This window comes from Lepisma saccharinum, chromosome 1 (genome assembly GCF_977018435.1).
Source record: "Lepisma saccharinum chromosome 1, izLepSacc3.1, whole genome shotgun sequence".
NCBI lineage: Eukaryota > Metazoa > Arthropoda > Insecta > Zygentoma > Lepismatidae > Lepisma > Lepisma saccharinum.
The window spans coordinates 178,857,060-178,863,059 of NC_139229.1; the positions used below are offsets into that span (position 1 = coordinate 178,857,060).

The 6,000-nt window shown below is 39.5% G+C and overlaps 1 protein-coding gene across 1 annotated transcript in view; it reads right to left on the reverse strand.

Annotated features, from left to right (window-relative positions):
* LOC146004610 (uncharacterized) overlaps nt 1–5,633 on the reverse strand; it is a 31,270-nt gene extending 25,637 nt beyond the window's left edge. The window contains exon 1 of the mRNA XM_083143485.1: nt 5,593–5,633. The gene's annotated coding sequence lies outside the window, so the exon portion shown is untranslated. The remainder of the gene's footprint in view (nt 1–5,592) is intronic.
* Nucleotides 5,634–6,000: the final 367 nt, after the last annotated feature.

A 6,000-nucleotide genomic window follows, 5' to 3' on the forward strand; every position in this document is an offset into this window, starting at 1 on the left:
CAGACAGGAGCACACTCACATCAGTCGTACAAACAACAGAAGAATTCATTGCTACTTTCCTTGAAATAATTCCAGCCTTAACCAGACACAATTTTATTACCTCTGCACAAAGCCACTTTCTGTCAACAAAGAAATCATCGCTTGCAGATGATGAGTGCATCCTTCTAGTAGATTTCTCAGAATTGTGCTTTTATAGCCCAAGACGCCGTGCAATGATTTCACTGGGAAAATTCTCAAGCCACACTTCATCCTTTTGTTGCCTATGTGCGGAATGAATTATCTGTTAGTACAGTTTCTCTGTGTGCTATAAGTGATCACCTGATTCATGACACAGCATCTTTTTATTCCTTTCAACAAGAAGTTCTCTCAATTCTCAGAAACAGATTCCCAGCTATACGGGAAATTGTGTATTTCAGTGATGGATCTTCTGCACAATACAAGAACAGGAAAAATTTTATAAATCTCTGTCATCGTGAGGAGGATTTTGGTTTGAAAGCAGAGTGGCACTTTTTGCTAGTTGTCATGGGAAGAAACCGTCTGATGGTTGGTGTAGGTGCCACAGTGAAACGGTTGGCAACTTGGACAAGCATACAAAGACCATACAACAATCATATTCTAACTCCTATGTAACTATGTGAATTTACATCTACAATCAAGAGCATTCAGGATTTCTATGTCAGCTCTAAGGAAATTGAACAGCAAACAGACAAGTTAAAGCCACGATTTGCTCAAGCAACTCGCATTGAAGGAACAAGAAGTCTCCATTGTTTCATACCACTAACCAAAACACGCATGCTTAGATCTCACATATCCAGCATGACTACAAGAACTGAATTAGTGTGATATCTAAAGAAGTTTCCAACTTGCCGGTAACACAAGGTAAAATAATGCTACACAGTTCATCATATGTTGCTTGTCTGTACAATTTGCAGTGGTGGTTGGGGATCATTACAGAAGTGTCTCATGACAACAGTGAATATCGTGTCAAATTTATACACCCTCATGGACCTGCAGAGAGTTTTACATGGCCGAGCAAGGAAGATTCATGTTGGCTTCCACACACTGACATTTTGCTCAGGATTTCACCACCTGGCACAGTTACCGGGAGAACCTATACTCTGGATTCAGCAACTGTGCAATGTATTCACACTGCATTTGCGACATACAAATGAGCTGTTATCAGTGAACTAAATTGACAACCATCACTGTCAATGTAAAATTATATTCCACATTGCAACTCTCCGATTGATCCCTTGAAATTACTTTCCACTTACAACTTCCAGTTGACTTGGGATATGATTATTGGAAACTTCCGTATTACGGACATTCTACACTGCACGCATTTTGTATGTCCGCAACAGATACCAAATGAGGCAGAGTGCAATTTTCATATTTCCTGTAAATAATACCAAAGTTCAGGTGTTTCCAATTATACCACCTGCATAGTGTTGCCACCTTTCCCATTACAAGATTTTAACTCCTGAAATAGCCTCATTTTGCACTTTCTTTCCCACACATACTGTAAAAAGTGTCTGTAATTTATAACCAGGAATATAAAACAGCAATATGAGGGTGTGTGCTGATGAACCATACATAGAAGTCACACTATGACGAATATAAAGACTTTGGCTGCTTTCATCAATAGGGGGGAAATTAATAAACTTACCTGATTTTCTGTCACACATCTTAACGACAATGATTTTCAACCACTCCCTGGGCATACACATATAAAGGTAAGGCAAAATCAACATTTTGTTATAACTAAGTATACTTTACTTTGTACAATAAAGCAAAAACATACTTTCTATCTCAATTCGTTGTTTCTTAACAATTATGTGAAAATGTCGGTGTTTTGTACTTTTTTTGAAGGATCACATTCTTTGGAGGTACCCTGTACAATATGTATTATGTTTTGAAACGAGATATTTCACACAATGATATTTCCTTACTAACTCTATACGTGCACAAAAGCTTGTTACAATCTGTCACTATGAGGCGACCCGTTTCCGGACAATTCTGGTGACTTCCCATGGAATGACCCATAACGAATTTAGTCGCGGCCGCCATTGCAGATTCGAAAACTCTATGAACCATGCACAGATAGCCCCATGAACCATTTCTGGTAAGGTTAGGTTAGGTAGGCTCACGTATAGGTTACAATAGTTATAAATTGGTTTCGAAAAAAATATGCGTAGACCCACACACCAATCTCGCATAGCCCAACGAACCATTGACACATAGTCCCACAAACCATTTGCGGAAACGTACCTTCTTCAGTTACAAAAACACGTGTTTGAAAACACTGACCACGATTACGTCATCACACACAGGCTAGTTCCACTTGGAAGTAAATGGATGCAAGAGCTTTTGTGCATCGGTCACATATTTATATCGAAAAATAGATGATTTACCGGCAAAATTCAATGAACCATGCGAGAAAACACTTCCCCGAACTTCCACAATTATAAATAAACTGCATTCGGTAAGTAATTTCTCCTGTAAAATTGAAGAGATACTTTTTGCGGGTACGAAAATTTTACCCTATTTTGGAATGCGGAACATTTCCTAAGGTGAAATAATGCATTTCTAACTAAGATAAAGTCTATTTCTTACATTTACGAGTACTTACTGTTACTTGTTATTTCGATTCTGTAACACATTATGGCGGGCGATAGCGTACTGGTTCAGGGCATGTTGTGCGAGTGTTTTGTCGATTTATGCAATGTTGCAACCTTGTTCACCAGAAAATACCTTCTTTCGTGCCTGGATTTGAAATTATGCTTAATACCTCGCAAATCATTGACGTTAGCTCCAAAAAACATTTTCCGTAAGGTTAGGTTAAGTTAGGTTAGGCAAGCATAGTTAAAAAAAATAAAAATACTCGACATGTCATGTTCTAGTGAAAACACGGCGAGTTCGAGACACTGACTATGGGGTTACATCATCTTAACACACCGAACATTGTGCTCTTGTGCAGAAAGCAAATGGCAGCAGCAGAAACAGCGTGTCGGACAGAGATTATCACAGAAAACAACATGTATATGCATAAAAATGGATCAAAACCACATTCACGAACTTCCACAATGCTACAGAAAATGATTTCCGTAAGTACTTTCTCCTGTAAATTTGAAGAAATCCACGGTACTAATTTACTATCCTTCGGACACATTTATTTATTTTTACAGAAGAAACTACTTACCGTAATTAGTTCCTGTAGCATTGTCGAACATCAGGAAGGTGTTTTGTGTGATTTGGGAATGTTTCAGAGCTGAAATTCATGTTGTTCGTTGAAAATTAATTCTCCGACGGAGATAGCGTTTGGCGCGTACATCTGCGTATACCATGAAGTTCGTACACCTTCATACACCATCACCTTCATACACCGTCGTGACTATCATGACGTGTCGTGATTGTGTTTTGTTGGTATCCAGTGTTTCGAACTCCCTGCGTTTGCGACGAGAGTTAGAACTGTGGATCGAGGGTTTGGAGAATGACATGTGGTGGGTGTGTTGTAAAGTTTGTGCCGGGTGTGGACAAACCATTGGCGCTAGCCGCACGAACCATTGGCGCGTGGATAGGTTAGTAGGGCCACGCAAAGGTTTAAATAGATAAAAAGATAGCCCCACGAACCATTGGCGCTAGCCCCACAAACCATTGGCGCGTGGCTAGGTTAGTAGGCCACGCAAAGGTTTCAATAGTGAAAAAGATAGCCCCACGGACCATTGGCGCTAGCCCCACAAACCATTGGCGCGTGGATAGGTTAGTAGGCCACGCAAAGGTTTCAATAGTGAAAAAGATACCCCCACGAACCATTGGCGCTAGCCCCACGAACCATTGGCGCGTGGATAGGTTAGTAGGCCACGCAAAGGTTTCAATAGTGAAAAAGATACCCCCACGAACCATTGGCGCTAGCCCCACAAACCATTGGCACGTGGATAGGTTAGTAGGCCACGCAAAGGTTTCAATAGTGAAAAAGATAGCCCCACGAACCATTGGCGCTAGCCCCACGAACCATTGGCGCGTGGATAGGTTAGTAGGCCACGCAAAGGTTTCAATAGTGAAAAAGATAGCCCCACGAACCATTGGCGCTAGCCCCACAAATCATTGGCGCTAGCCCCATGAACCATTGGCGCTAGCCCCACGAACCATTGGTGCGTGGATAGGTTAGTTGATTAGGTTGGGATACATAGTTAAAATTTGGTGTCAGAACGCGAAAAATAAAGTTTCGCGATATTGTGTCTCAGGCAAGGGAAAACACCTACCAGAAAGACGTTCTGGTAATGTGAAAAATTGCAATTAATTTCATCAAAACAACGTTAATACACCTTCAGGAATGTTCCACGAAGCAGATACGTAAGTATCAATGTCAAAAATTGACGAAACCAAAAAAATAGAGGTGTCCGAAGGATAGTAAATTTTTACCAAATCCACCACCCCTATACTATAATGTTACCAAAATTAATTCTCCGACGGACAATAGCCTTTGGCGCATATACCTTCGTAAATCATCATACATCGTGCTCGTGTTTTGTTGATGTTCACTGTGTTTCCAACAAAAAATACGAACATGAAGTGTTGTACATGTGTGGTGAAATTCATACAGAGAGCCCCACAAACCATTTCCGGCAAAGTTAGGTTAGGCAAGCATAGTTAAAATTTTGTTCGTCAAACAATGCGAAGTAAAAAAAAAAAATTATTACATCAGTTTCTTCAGGAGTGTTTTTTGGGTTACGAAGGTTGGAAACACTGGATACCGAATGAAAATCGACAAAACACAAGCACGACGCGCGATTATGTACGAAGGTGTACGCGCAATACTGTGTCACATGCAAGCAAACAACGCACATAAAGAAGTACTCGTAATGTGAAAAATTGATATTATTTTCATCAAAAAAACGTGAATACACCTTAAAGAATGTTGCGTGAAGCAGATAGGTAAGTAGGAATGTTAAAAGTGACGAAACGAAAATGTTACAGGTGTTCGGGGAATAGTAAATTTTTACCCATATTTTAAAAATTGAAGGTGGACAATTGTATATTGGACCTCATGTGCCCAATGTCACGTCATTTTCCTCTTTTGCTAACCTTCACACACCCCTTTACGTTTCTATTCCATCTCATTTACCCGTCACGCTAGCTATATACAGTTTACTTTGTTGGAAAAGGAAAATCATACGAAACTTCCACTACATTCCTACGCATTTAGCCTACTCAAACCCCTAGATACGCAACTATGGCTACTCTTAAGAGCTTGTCGAGAAAATGCCCTTTTGTGCATGGAATTGTGATCTTTGAAACCGTACTATAGTATAATACGTCTTCCAACAATATTAGTAGAAAAAACACGATAAAATATTTGTGATGGCACTATCAGAGTATGTATTGTAGAAAAGCTTACCTTTTGAACTGAAAAAAACGTTACAGAAGCGAAGGTGTCTTCGAAATATGTGTCCTGCCGTGAGGGTACAATAACGATAACTATTCGCTCTAAATTCTAGTTGCAATGTATCTAGATTTCACGTTAGTCCTTTGTAGAAGTGCTAAACTACAAAATATTCACAATTTGTGTCCTTCTAAACTTATAATGCGTACCTTTCTAGAGGCAAGTAAACACAAAAATTACTTTTCACAGAATACAGTTAACAGTGTTGCCATTACACAAATTGTAAAGTATGCAATAAATACATAAAAAATCCTCACATAGAATGTTACCAGATTCTATTTCGTGTTTGTCCATTTTATTTTGCAAGGAAGGATAGAGTTCATTTTAATTAGGTAGACAATGAGTCACAATAATACGATAAACAATAAAAATGAAGCAAATACAAATTCAACTTACAATGTGGAATTCGTTTTACATTTGTTGTGCGAGATCCCGAAAAGTTGGGACCGGGATCGGGGAAAAAAATTCCCGTCCCGATCCCAACTTCGGGAAATTACTTCCCGACTTTTCGGGATCCCGAGCAGTCGGGAAATTCCGAATGGACATTTTAAAAAGTT